The sequence below is a fragment of the Gallus gallus genome, chromosome 4, assembly GCF_016699485.2.
Source record: "Gallus gallus isolate bGalGal1 chromosome 4, bGalGal1.mat.broiler.GRCg7b, whole genome shotgun sequence".
NCBI classification, from domain to species: domain Eukaryota; kingdom Metazoa; phylum Chordata; class Aves; order Galliformes; family Phasianidae; genus Gallus; species Gallus gallus.
Window position 1 is genome coordinate 16886936 of NC_052535.1, and position 14553 is coordinate 16901488.

The 14553-nt window shown below is 45.5% G+C and overlaps 1 protein-coding gene across 9 annotated transcripts in view; it reads left to right on the top strand.

Annotated features, from left to right (window-relative positions):
• IL1RAPL2 (interleukin 1 receptor accessory protein like 2) overlaps nucleotides 1-14553 on the top strand; it is a 338050-nt gene that overhangs the window by 84499 nt on the left and 238998 nt on the right. The window contains exon 1 of one of the 9 annotated variants that reach the window (XM_025150267.2): nucleotides 13034-14037. The exons of the other annotated variants lie outside the window; for them this stretch is intronic. The gene's annotated coding sequence lies outside the window, so the exon portion shown is untranslated. Of the gene's footprint in view, nucleotides 1-13033; nucleotides 14038-14553 lie in introns of those variants that run through there. 9 annotated transcript variants of the gene reach the window in all.

A 14553-nucleotide genomic window follows, 5' to 3' on the forward strand; every position in this document is an offset into this window, starting at 1 on the left:
TTTTTCCCTGGAGATGGAAAATGTTTGCTCCCTGTGTGCTGGCCTCTTGCTCGTTTTTGAAAGCAGTGTGGAGAACTACATGGCTGTCTGCTTAATATTACAGAGGAGATGCTTGTTTGTTGCAAATATTTTGTTTCCTTTCTCTGCTGGGAATAGTGGTGTAAACACCAGGCAATCCGGCTCTAAGTAGCTGAAGCGTTGGTCTTGCTATTCCAACTGCTCGTCATTACGCTTGAGGATATGGTTACAGCTGATTATACAGAAATGCCTGAGTCGTACGTTTTACATTCTCAATCAGCACATTATAGATGAACTGTGAAAAATAGAGATAGCTTTTTATGATAATTGGGAGATATTTTCCTTGAAGTCTGCAAGACTCTCAAGAGAAGTCAAATTGCTTGTCTGTAATGTTGTTATGAGCTTTACTGGTATTTATTTAACATACAGGTTATTGCTACTGAGCATTTTTCTTCTGGCTCTCTGTCAAAGGCTGCGTGCTCTGAGGTCGCTCTTGGAATTGGTACCCTCAGCAAAGTGGTGTGCTTGGAAGCCTGTTGTGGTGCTGGGAGCTGGGCATGCAGTGTGTGTGGCACGGCGCATACGGGGCTGCTGCTGGGGTTTGGTTAGAGAGGAGGTTTTTGACTGTGTACTGAAATGGAAATGGCCTAGCTCCAGAGTGAGCTGCAGGGTCCCTTCAGCAAACTCATCTTTAATATATTTCCTATAATCACAGCTTAAAAACAGACCCACGTTTTCAAAATATTCTTCAGTTTTTCACCCACGCTCTCTTCTCCAGTCATTAATCATCCACTCTCCATGTCAGTGCGGAGCAGTGCTGCTTCAGCAAAGAGCTGGTTCCTGGAGAAGGGCTGTGTCCTTTCACGGTGTGATTCCCATTGCTTTGGGAGTGGTGGCAGTGCCAGGAAGATGTGTGCTGACCTGCGTGACACAGGTGTGTGCAGCACTGGCTCCCCATGGTTTGCTTATTGATTAAGTTATGCTTTGGAGGTGTGATGCCAGGGTCTGGGCTGGTAGTGTTGGCTTGGTGACCACTGGATCCCTCAAGGTGCACAGGGGATTGTGCAAGGGCACAATGTGCTGGCAGTGCAGAGTGGCCTCATCTCACCTGCTGTGGTTTGGGGAGGGCAAGGGGGAGCCCACAGAGCTGCCTCTGTCAGTGGAGTGTTCCTGCAGCATTGGCTTACAGCCACATGCCAGAGGTTCCCAAACCGTTACTCTCCTCCTCCTGGACAAGGCTGTGCAGGAGCAGAGTGAGGCAGAGCAGCGTTTCCTAGGGCCGTGCTCTGAGCCCATTGCCCCAGGCTCTTTCTTCCAGCAGCTCTTCTGGTCTGGCTGCAAGCCCTGCTCACTGTGGGCTCCCTGAGGTCCTTGGGGTGAGTGGGGCACCAGCAGCAAGCTGAGGATGAGCTCAGACTTCTCTACAGTTCTCGGCTAACGCATAAGGGCTTGGAAAGGAGAAACAGCTCTTGGTGGGGTTGGGTTCATCAGGCTGGGCCTTGGGGGTCAGGAATCCCGAGGAGGCTGTGGAGCAGCAGGATGTTAAGTAACCACCCACCATCAAGCATGAGCTTTTCTTTTTTATCTCTACTTTTTAAAATACACTGGTCAACTCTGATGGTCACCTCCTGCTGCAGAGAGGTCCAACACAGCATAGGACATCCTCTGGCTGCCTCTGTGGCAGTGGGCTCCTGGGGAACTGCTGTGCTCTGCCCAAAGCTCCAGGCAGGAGGGCTGGAACTGCTGAGCCCTGTCCCCAGCTGCATTGGAGCCTGCTGGGTTCCTGCACACAGAATGGTGTCTGAAGAGAATTTTGCCCACACTGACAGTGGGACAGGTGCCCCTGCCTCGAGGCTTCACCAGTCCAGGCGCCTAGTCGTGGGGTGGGCAGCTGCCCCGTGTGCCTGCCCGCTTGCACTGGGAGGAGTGCTTGTGCCCGCAGTCCCGGTATGCCTCGAAGTAGGCTGTCAGTGCTGAAGCAGCTAGGAAGCTGGACCAGTAATATAACAGTGTGTGGCTATGTAATTTACTGTGTTGTCTTAAATGGTTCTGCAGGAGCCCAGGAAAGCAGCACCTGTCAGAGTCCCTGCTCATAGATGGTGCTCACTGCACAGTTCAAGTGTCGCTAAATAAGAGTGTCAGGGCAGCAGGCTTGCAGCATTGAGGAGGGAGCTGGAAGTGGATGCTGTAGGCTTACGTCTGCAAGGCTCTGTCCTATTCTCTGGCTGCAGCGAAGTGAAGCAGTAAAGCTGTGGACTAGGACATTCAAAAAATGTGATGTGAAAACAAAGCACTGTCAGCCTGTGGCACTGAAGGCTTTTAAAAATTAAAATGCCACCATGTTTAGTGGAGTTATCAAAAGTAATGATAAAAATGTAATTGCTTCTGATGGGACGTGTTCTGTTAAGTAAAGAATATGGTAAATCTCTATTGGCTTGGGTAACGCAGGGAGCTGTATTTCTCAGAGTTCAGCATGTGAGTGAACTGGAGATGATACATGCTTAATCTCAGTGGTGTGAGCAGCCAGTAATTTCAGTGATTACGAAGAAATCCAAATCCCCTAGGTGATCATGGCCACACTCCCATTTGAGTTCAGCTTAACTCAGGTTTGACGTTGACAGCTCAGTTCCAAAAAGCATTTAGCTGTTAGGTGGCTGGGTGCAAGTCTGCTTCCTTTGTCTGTTCTGTGGCCTGCACGCATCCGTGCTCTGATTCAGCAGATCTGTGAGTGTAGGAGGAACTGCTTGTTGAGCAGTTCCAACACAGTTTAATGGACACAATGTTGTGGTGCTGTTTTTGCTTCTGAATCTGACTGTTAAAATGGAAAAGATGATCACCTTTCAAAACTACCATTAGATTTGGTGTTTAACCTCAGCCAAGAACTGGCATGTTTGTAAACATGAAGCAACAGTACCAAATGATGTCAGCTGTGAAAAAAACAAGAACAGTGAATAATCTCCCATAGTTCTTTTGAGTTTTGAGCCTACCACTTCTTTAGACCTTTCTCTCTCATATGCATGATTTTAAAATAAAAAACCAAAACAACACAAAATAGAAAATACAAGTATGCTTGCAGGAGTTAGTTGGCAGATGTCTTAAAAAAAAAAAGTTGTCTGCTGTGATGGAGACAAGGATCGGACATACTGTGCTAAATTTGGTTGGCGGCTGTAGCCAGGAGAACTCAGCGAGGCAGCGCTGTTTGTAGTGGGAATGAACCTGGCCAGGCAGTCACGAGGTAATGAATATTGATTAATGCAGTCACAGGCTTTGCTGCAGCCTCAAGCAGTAGCCAGAGAGAGGTTGAGAGCAAACTGTGTGTACAGCGTGGCCCTGCCTTCCAGCTGCATCAGCCGAGAGTCGCCTGAGGTGTCTGGGTTAATGTGTGAGCCATCCATGTCAAGAAACAGCTTTTGGAACAGCTAGAGTGCTTGCAGTTTGCTCACTCTTTGGGCTGGGTTTCTGAAGGGCTTGTGCGTTAGTAAAGAGAAACATGAGTCTTCGTATATGGAAATACTGAGTGCGTAGTATGGAGGTACTATTGTTAGCAAAGCTGTAATTGTAGCAATAGTGAGTTTAAAAATAGTATGGCCCTCTGGGAGGATACTTAAGGTAATGGTATGAATTAATATATTGTATTTATACTGAGAGCATGCTTTTCTTTTTGGCAGAGAGTTGTAATTGCAGCCTGTTGCGCATGCGATGTAGATCTCAGATCCACGTGGGGTTTCTTGGGGTGCTGCAGGAAGGGCAGCGGGGGCTGAAGGCGCGGGGAGACCTGCGCGGCCGTGCAAGGCAAGAACCACTTGCACTGTGAGACTGCGGGGTTTAAATTTAGAACTCCTTGAGACCTCGTGTCAAGTCAGAAATGCGTTGTTGAAAGCCTATAATCAGCTCCGAGTGGCTGCCTTGTGAAATCTCAAGAGTGGAAACTGGCCTCAGGCTAGTAGCCGTCTCTGCCGCAGCTTGCTCGAGTGAACTTTAATTTGACTCTTTATCAAGAAAAGCTCTGAGAGAAAGAAGGGGGAAAAAATGAATGCAGAGTTGCATAAAATGGGCTTTGTATGGCTGAAGCTGGGCTTGCTGGGGACTTGGCAAGGACTTCTGTGCGCCCTAAGAGAGAGCAGAGTCCCGTTACAAAGTATGTGGATAGAGGTGAGATGGAGGGGAAGGAAAGCTTGGAGAAATGCAGCAGCTTTGAATTTAAAAGCTCCTTTTGACTTCCTAGGTTGAAAGAGTGCACAGTTGTTCTGAAAGTGTAGTGATTTCAAATTGGGCGGTCAGAATCTGGAATGATTTGGGAAGCAGGCCGTGCTCTGCGCATGGTGTTCTATGCTTTGGCTGCTGATGAAAAGGAGAAGAGCATCTCTGTGAGCACCTACTCGTTTGTTGTGCTCAGTGAAGGATTCAAATGCTGCCTGAAACTTTTGGCAGCTTCTGGCTAGGGAATCGTTCTGGGTCATTATCAAGTGAAATCTGGATTATGAAAAGAGATTATCAGTGTTATGAAACTCAGTAAACCTCATCACGTCTTCCTTGATTTGATGTGGTTTTATTGTAATCTGCTGTGCTGGAGACCAGGGAATATTTTGAGCCAGTGGTGTTCCACAAGTCTCAGACAATGTAAAATAAATGCAATATCAGTGACAAATGAAAGTTTAATCTAAGACCAGTTTACAGTCCAGGCAACAATATATTTTGCAGCAATCTGTTACTCATTTTGGGGGGAGATGCTTCCATTTGCGCTGAGCAGAGACTAATTTGAAGGAGCCAGTTAGAGTTTGCAGACTAACCAGCATCTGAAAACCAATTTGTTCTTAAACGATTCCAATCATTTTTCAAAGCCATAGTCCAGAAATTGAGCTTTTTGTCATTTTTATGGGTGAAATATTTGATATTTAGCAAACTATGTATTTAGCACATGTCCATATGTTGATGGCAAACACAAATGTTTATATGAAGTAACACTGCAAATCTGTATTCTTCACACATCGGAAGGGTGTCTGAGTCCATTCTGTTTTCCCCGAAGGAATATCAAAATAATTTTCTAAAAGGAAACAGGATTTAAAAGTCGTGTTTATTACCAAGTATTCTAAATATATAGAGCTAGCAGAAAAAAAAGATGATTCTCATTTGTTTGTTTTCTTCCCCCTGAAGAACATGGTGAAAAAGGTGACATAATCTCATTATGTGTGTACATGCAGCGTACATGGCCCAAAAATCAATTGTGAAGATATACAGTCAGAAATGCAAGTAGTTCGATCTGTTCAGTGTTTTAAAGAGAAGGAACCGGCGGTATCCACCCGTACAATTGCAGTCTGGTCAATGCCAGAATCCTCCCTTGGATTTTTTTTTTTTTTTTTCTGACATTGAACCATTGTCTTTTCCTCCAAGTCATTGAAGCACTTGAGAAGCAGGCAGTGTTGATGGTTTGTAAAGGCAGACCTGGTGTACCTGGTGTCCTGGTGAGGGCTCTGGAAGGCTGCCTTGCACTGTGGCATGCAGACCCCCGCATGGCAGTGCCAGGCTCCCGCTTGGCTGTGCTGCCACGTGGCTCTTCTTGGTTCGTCTGCTGCCGGGATGTTCAACCCTCTGCACCTTCACATTTCTCAAGCCCTAGAACAGAAAAACAACCTGGCACAAAACCAACCATAAGCTGTGAAAGCCCAAAATATCAGGAAGGAAGAAGCATGAGTTATTTTTGAAGTATCTGCTGCTACCTCTTTTCTTAGGGAAAAATAGTTAGGAGCTTCTGAGAGTTGCTCTGTGAGATGCTGAGGGCTGTCGTGAGGCTCTTGTTCAAAAAGAAATCTTAATTAATGTAAACCATTTGAAGAAGCATTTTACCAATGCACTTAAAAATAGCTTTAGGTGTCTTCTGATCTCAGAGGCCCCTGTTTTCTTCCAAAGATGCCTATTTACAAAATTTTCTAATCTCAAAATGGTTCGAGGTGAATGGTTACTTAAAGCTTTTTTCCCCCTTTGACATTCATATTGGAGAAGCAAATTACATTAAATCTCCTTTAGCTCAAAGCTATTTAGAATGATTAAGTCTTTCTTCTTATACGCTGCTTCTCATGTAAGTCTGATAACTGCACGTGGGTGGAGGCACTGGGCTGGGACAGGCCGGGCTGCTTTGCCTGTGCTGGAGCCAGCTCCTGTAACTCTTGTCTGGTGCCTGCAAGGGGATGCCAGCATGGTCTGTGCATCCCACATCTGCCACTGTGTGATATAAGTGAGCCCTCTTCATTTCCAGCCACAATGTAAAGCTGGGAAGAGATTGCTGCTGTGGTCAAAAGAAGTTAGAAATGTCTGATAATAGATCGTATTGTGCTCCTGCACTCTTTATTCATTTAGCAACTTGTACCTTAAGGCTAAAGAACCCTGAGCTCCTGATTGAAGTGAGGAAAGGCAGAAAGGGTGGGACGTAGTGGGGTGAATGTGTATTGGCTGTGATGTGCATCTGTAACGCCCCACCAGGCTCTGATCTTCCAAGTCTGAGTTCAGCGTTATGGAGAGCGTAATGGATCTGAGGACTTGCTCCTAGATACTGCTTTTACTCAGCCAGTGGGAAACAAAATGGCAGATGAAACTGCTGCTTTGAGCAAGTTATTTTAAAACTGAAAGCTTTGAAGGTCAGCCCACTGGAGTGACATTTTAGCCGGGGGGGCAGAGAAAAGATCATTTGGTGAGTGAAGGAGTGAAGCAGAGATGGTCATGACCTTAACAGAGCTGTAAAAGCAGAACGAGACACTGGTAAGCAAGCTCCCAGATCCAAAGAAGAATTTTATTTTAAATTAGGACCAAAACAAACAGTGAGAAAGAAGTTAGAGAGTTCCCCTCTTCTTTTTATCATAAAGAAGCTCACAGTATTGAAAAAGGAACTTCTTTTGAAAAATAATTCAGTTTGGTAACCATCGTTAAATAAACTCTAACTGCTCCTGTATGCAAACAAAATTATCTCTTATCCCTGAGGACGTTCTGTTCTCATCCAATTGTTTTCTTCACAGAAGTAATTCACTTACTTGTGAAGGACCCATCAGAAATCTCTTTTGGAGGGGCTAGCCACATTAGAGTTTTTTCACGGCCAGATTTTCAGAACATTTAAAAATCTGATTTTGTACTTGAATGTGATGCTCTCCAGTAGAGCTCCCATGCAATTTGTTGATAACCATCAAAACCCAGTAATGGATTCTGCAGTCCGGTGTGGACTGCAGCAAGTGTGCTGCCACTTCTTTTGGGAGAGGTGGGGGCCGATCACTGTTAAAACCATGCAATAAGAAGAACAGTGCTCCACTGAAATGTCTTATGGGTTTTTTTTGGAGGGTTTTTTTTTTTTTTTTTTTGGTCTTATGAATTGATAGATGTAGGAAATGTAGAAAAGTAGAGCAATGCTTATGTTGAATGCTTTGGGAATGAAAATAACAGGTGGAAGGGATGCTGTACCTGGGGGAAACTAGTTTATCTATTTATCTAGAAGCATCTTGGGTACAGGTTGAATCCCCCTTAATCCCTCATGCTGTACTGCATTTAAATTTATTTAGTGTATCTTGCTTTCAATTTATTTCCTTTTTAGAAGAGTGAAAAGATTTCTCAACTCCTACTGTGTTTTTCCTTTAGCTGAAATATAAGCCCTCCGGACATGCAGCTTAGCACTTTCAAAGACAATTTTTCAATCTTCTTAAAAAGTCAAAAATTATAAATATTGTTTGCATTTCAATTCTTGTGTGTCCATCTCCTGGTGGAGGTGGTGGGGCCAGGGCCATGAAGATGTGAGAAATAGAAATGATGGTGAAAGACTTAGCTTGTTTCCCAACCACAGCCCAATACATTAGCTGCTGTAACACTGGTAGTAGTACACAGGATGGCTTTGGTAGGCTGGCTGAGCCTCTTAATTCAATTTAATCTGTATTCCTCATTTCCCATGCCACATTTTTCTGCTTGCTTCAAGGCTCTGCTCTTGAGCCTGTTACCTCTTTGTAGCCTGGTATTAAATAGTGTTCTCTCTTGGTGGAAATGCAGCATCCCAACAAGGCAAGCAAAGCCAGCAGTATCTGGTATGTATGCTTGAAACTGGGATTAACTGTCTTTGAGGTAGCAGGTGCTCACTACTTCAGTGGCTTTCCATGTTGCTGACAGACATCTTTGGTTGTAGTTGCTGCTTGGAGACAACTGTATTGATCTGTATCATAGAATGGCCTGGGTTGAAAAGGACCATAATGATCATCTAGTTTCAACCCCCATGCTATGTGCAGTCACCAACCACTAGACTAGGCTGCCCAGAGCCACATCCAGCCTGGCCTTGAATGCCTCCAGGGATGGGGCATCCACAACCTCCTTGGGCAACCTGTTCCAGTGTGTCACTACCCTCTGTGTGAAAAACTTCCTCCTAATATCTAACCTAAACCTCCCCTGTCTCAGTTTAAAACCATACCCCCTTGTCCTATCACTATCCACTCGTAAAAAGCCGTTCCCCCTCCTTATTTATATGCTCCTTTCAAGTACTGGAAGGCTGCAATGAGGTCTCCCTGGAGCCTTCTCTTCTCCAAGCTAAACAAGCCCAGTTCCTTTCCTCATAGGACAGGTGCTCCAGCCCTTTGATCATCTTAGTGGCCCTCCTCTGGGCCCATTCCAAGAGCTCCATGCCGTTCCTGTACCGGGAGCCCCAGACTTGGATGCAGTACTCCAGATGGGGCCTCACAAGAGCTGAGTAGTGGGGGACAATCACCTCCCTCTCCCTGCTGGCCACCCCTTTCTTAAAGCAGCCCAGAACACAGTTGGCCTTCTGGGCTGCAAGTGCACACTGCTGGCTGATGTCCAACTTCTTGTCCACTACGGCCCCCACGTCCTTCTTCGCAGGGCTGCTCTCAAGGAGATCTTCCCCCAGTTTGTATAAATACCTGGGATTGCCCCGACCCAAGTGCAGGACCCTGCGCTTGGCCTTATTGAACCTCGTTAGGTTTTCATGGGCCCACTTCTCCAGCCTGTCCAGGTCCCTCTGGACGGCTTCCCTTCCTTCCAGTGTATTGACTGCACTGCTCAGCCTGGTGTCATCTGCAAACTTGCTGAGGGTGCACTTGATGTCATCGTCAATGTCATTGATAAAGACGTTGAGGAGCACTGGTCCCAAGACTGACCCCTGAGGGACACCGCTTGTGACTGGCCTCCACCCTGACACAGAACCATGGATCACAACCCTTTGGCTGTGTCCAGCCAACCAATCCATCGAACAGTCCATCCTTCAAATCCATACCTCTCCAATTTAGGGAGAAGGATGTGGTGAGGGACCACGTCAAAAGCTTTGCAGAAGACCAGGTAGGTGACATCCATCACCCTTCCCCTGTCCGCCAAAGCCGTCACTCCATCATAGAAGGCCGCTAGATTGATCAGGCAAGATCTGCCCTTGGTGAAGCCATGCTGGCTGTCTCAAATCACCTCTTTGTCTCATACGTGCCTTAACATAGCTTCTAGGAGGATCTGCTCCATGATCTGTAAATCTGAATATCTTAAAGTAAAAACATTTTTTGTGAGGAGGATATCAAATCCCACACTGCTGAGAAGAGAGGTGCAAGCTTTGTCTCCGCTCAGAAGTGGGAGGCTGCCTGCCTGCATGGGAGCTGCTGCGGAACAGCTAGGGGGTCTCACGTGGGAAAGGGGACAAGCTGTGTGATGGCTGGTGGCAGGGCTCTGGAGAGATAGTTGGGCATGAGAGAGAGCTTGGATGCACTCTTCACCCAATACTGTGGGCCCTCTTGGAGACAACAAAGAAGACTGTGTTCACAGAGTGAGGGTAGCAGCCCCTCCCCAGTTCTGCCCTGAAACTGGCAAGAGCACTGTCTCCTCTGCACAGGTGAAATGCTTACAGGTTTTGCTGTGTCTCAGGATGTGCCCAGGCTGGTCATAGAGTGTGCTGTAGAAGAAAGTCATTTAAATCTTAGAAAACATTTGATTGTGATTTCTTCATCATCAAAGGAAAAGGACCCATGTTCCTTCTGAAAATCAGAGCGCTCCCATGTGCAGAATACACCTTTAAAGAGGCTACTGATAGCTCGTTCTGTTCTCAAGAGTTCTTTAATCTTTGCTTCTTGTAGGATTAATTGTTAAACCTCGCTTCATGCTCCTTCCTCCAGTTCATACAAGGCACTCCCTTTGTGTTTCATGCAGGCACCAGGCAGGTCCTCCTGCTTTGCTTGCTGCCGCTGGTGAGAGCAGCTGATGTTGCACCTCTGAAGTGTAACGGAGGTGCAACAAAGCAATATGCCCTCATATTGCTTTGTGCTGGCTGCGGGCTCTTTACTGTCAGGGCTAGACAAAAGCCTGTTTTCACGTCTTCTGCTCAGGTGCAACTTTCTGTGGTCTAATAGTAAAGCAAGGATAGCACATGAGTTTTTTATATGCTAAAAAGGAGAAAAATCAATTTCAATCCCAGGAGGAGGGGGCTATGGGGCTAGAAGGTCACTGAAGATGCACTGCAGCACTGAACCTGATGCAGCATTCCTGGGAGCTGAGGAGCAAAGCCTGCAAGTGTAGCCATGCTTTGGCATATTGCTAAGGGATGGAGCACTGGGAAAACCAACTGGGTGCGTGGAGCTCGGGTTTCAGAGGGAGCCGTGGTTGCTTACTGCCTGCTCACTAACCTTGCACAAGAAAGGCTCATGAGGAAAGTCAAAGAACTCAAAGGGAAATTATACAGCAACATAGCTTTAGAAGCATTAGGCAGCTTTCTTCTTCCTTATCAAAGAGCGATAATCAACTTTATTCTTTGTGACAGAAGTAGCTGTAAAATAGTTCTCTCTCCCATCTTGCCTTTTTTTTCTCATGTATTTCTTTAAAGTTTGTTTTCCTTGTACATACATGCCCGCTCTGCTGTTGGAGCTGATGGAGATATTCTTTCATGAAATAACCATTAAAAATTCTGTAGAAATGTTATTGTAGTATACTGAACTGTATCCACTTGCTGTTTTAATACCTAGCTAAAATTATGTTTTGGTCTTGAATGAATTTATACAAATAAGAGGTAAAAGAAGGCAAGTGGCAAAAATAATCCTGAAAGATTATGAAATCCTAAAAGCAAGCAAAATCTTGAAAGTTTTCATCAAGTGTGCTGGGAAATGACACCCGTCTGCACAAGTTGGGAATTAAAAATGGTACTAAAAGTGGTGGCTCCTTTCAAACCTTCCTGTGCATAGGCACAGGTATTTCTGCAGAAACATGGCTTGTGTACAGATTTCCCATGTCCTGTGGTAAATGGTAGTCTTCCAGCTACCTGGTCAGTGGTGCTGTCCCATACCAGTCCCAACCATTGGCAACAGCCACAGCAGCCCCATTCCCACACTGTTGTGGTTTCTCTTTCTGTCTTGGTGGTGTAATGTTGAGCGATCCAAGTGTGAGTGGAGGGGTCCTGCTGCAATGAGTCACCTACCGACTTCCTTGGTAAAGGTGACAGGGACAAGCACGGGTCCTGAGCAGAGCTGTGCTGTACTGCTGTGCTCCTCCCAGCTGTGTGCACCAATGATTTCCCAGCCCAGGAGCACCTTTTGTTCCCCAGCCGAATGTTTTGTATTACTGTCTTTATTGTTGACAGTGTTTTATCTTTGTCTTTATCTGATATGACTCCAGGTAGTTTTGTTTGCTCTGGCAGATTAACTGGTGTGGATTTTTGTGCAGCAATTCTTCATCTTGTTTTGACAAGTGTATCTGACATTTTTATCAATTTTTACCAAGACTAGACTGGGAGAATCTTAATCACGGTATTTGTTCTGGCATTGCCTCACTGTGTGAGCCCCTGCACAGGAATTCTTATTCTTGGTGGCTGAAGAACCCTTGTACTTTCTGTAAAGGAAGATTTGATTTCCTTATACACTGGTTGACTGACTTATTAAAATCCTTTGCTTTATAATATTGCCGTGTGAGTACTGAGATCATGATGTGTGCCATGTGCTGGGCAAATCCCTTTGTGGGGTGAGTAACAGTGGAGGGAGGGGATGTGACGCAGCAAGGACTGGGGGCCCAGGTTGTTTTTAGGTTTTAGCTTGTGATCACATAGCTGGGAGTGAAATCCAGATCTTTAACTTCCAGCCCACAATATCATTCTTGTTCCTTGCTCAGCTCCCTGATTTCACAGCCCCCAGGCATCATTCTGATTGTGATTATGAAAAGTTGGATTTTTACACTACAGCACTGTTCTTGGCTACTAGCATTTCAGCCTGGGTGAGCCAAGCCTATCCTCTCCATTCAGAGTTCCTTTGCTCTTCAGCCTTCCAGAACAACCAACATCTTTGGTTCTCCATGTTCTCAGTGGAAGGAATGAGTGTCTATCCATCACAGAGAGACAAAGGACAGCAGCTTCCCAAGGTGGAAAGACAAATTGTGCCAGGTAGTGGATGATCACCCTTGGACAGTATTCTGCTAGATTTAGAGTTGATGTGATGGGAAGGCTGTTAGCTGTTTTCCTTTAGGTTTATAGAGAAGAGAGGTCCTGGGAGTTAATGTCTGTGTTTTGACTCGCTGAAGCTGGACAGTCGCTTTGCTTTTTTGATTTGCTCCCAACAAGTGCTGCATCCTGCAGTACTCAATCTCTAGTGCTGTGCTGTAGGGAGTAATGAGTAACTATCCTGCTGTTTGCTGTGGGCTTCTGTGGCGTGTTGAAAGGTTTTGTCCCAGTACAGCACTGACATCACTGCTTTGCCTGTAGGAGCACACCTGTCCACCTCCTGGGACGTGCTGCTGCTTGGAAAGGAACAGGAGGAGCAGTGAGAGACTTGTGCACCCTGACGTGGCTCTGCTGTGCTCCTTCCTCACTGGCTCACTTCATGCTTTTGTCTGGGGCTGCTGTTAGGTGTATTTCATGTCTGTCTGCCTCCATCACTCTCCCTCTTGGGAGGGCACTGAAGAAATAGCAGTAGTGCTGGAGAGGTGAAGGTAGAGCTGGGAGAAGAGGCTGGGGAAAAAGGAGAACCTGCAGAAAGGAGAGAGAGATGAAGCAGAGCACCACACGAGCAAAACTTTAAAGCTTTTTTTTTTTTTTTTTTTTTTTTTTTTGGCTTCAGTCTTAAAGATGGCTTAAGTCATTTAAACCTGAGGCGTTTGTTGCAGCTTTCATCTCACTGGAGCACTTTGGTGATTTGGGCAAACTATGTGGGCTTTTGTACAAGGAATCTTTCTCTTGTTTGTTCTTACTTATTATTTGGAGAATCCTAATGAGCCTTGATTGTGCTCTAGGCTAATAGTATCCAAGTGATTCAGAATTGTGGGGAACAATTATTTTTGAATGCATTATTGCTTTGTCTTCATTACTGTCAAAATCTGAAGGGTACTATTACTGTAAGCTGGCCATAATAAGTTTCTTCTGATTTTCTTTTAATTACTGAAACCTTACCTTCTGAAATGTTGGTTAATGCCAATTAAGACAGTATTGTGAGATAAGTTTCATGTAGTCTTGTTGAGATTCCTCTTTGCTGGAATAAAATGAAAGAAAAAAAGCAAAGGAAGTTTGTTCGGTATAGTTTTGCCTTCCTTACACGCTCCCTCATTTTGTAAGGGTCCAAAGTGCTACAAATGTTGCGGTTGCTGATGAAGGTCGCTCTGGGACACGTGTTCTGCGACCCCAAGTAATTCCTTTTCATCAAAGGCATGCAGGACTCGAGTCTGAGGGCTCTGTTATGCAAACATGTAGGTGATGGGGAGCATGGGAGTTTCTGCGTCAGACCTGATGACAGCCTTCAAAGCTCCGGAAAGTGGTGAAGCAAGAAGCCCGCAGAGGGGATAGGTTCTGGTGCTGAAAGGCAAATGTCCATGTTACTTGTCATTGAGTGTATTTAGCCTGGCTTGTGGGATTTTGTCAGCGCTGGATGCGATGTTTGGGATTGAGGACCTCCCGGGTCATTGAGCAGGAGGGAAGGCAGAGCTTCTGGAGCTAAACACGGTAAAAGAACTTGTTTCACCCCAGCAGAATGATCTTCTGTATACTTTAGAAACAGCAGGCCTTCCAACACACAGCAGCGGCTGAATCAGAGAAAATAGGTAAGGCGTACACAAACAAACAATCTGGCATGCCACTGTCATTGGTTTTGCGCGCCATTCGAAAGGCAAATTATGTTTCTATAGTAATTCCCTCTACTCCGCGCAGCTTTTGTTCCTGGCTATCAGTAACTGGTTCATTAAGAGCTAATATTAAATTTGCTGGTATACAAGGAATGAACTCCTGAGCTGCTGATTAAAAATCAAAGTAGGGAAGGCCAAAGCACTTAATTGGAAGCATGAAAACTGTAAATCCTGTTGTTTTCCTGCAGTCAACAAATTATTGTTCAAATGGAAGGGGGGAAGAGCTGTGCTTTTTAGAAAAGAGCATGTTTCCAAATGTTTCCGTCAGGTGGTACTGTCATGGCCCCAGTACATGCAGGAAGATTCACCAGGAAAGGGCAGCAGGGACAAAACAGAAGGGCTTGGACTTCTGCATTGCTTAAATATGGTGGTTTTAAAATAGGGAAATGACAGGTAACATACACTTGTGGCCATTGGCTCGGCAATAAGCAATTT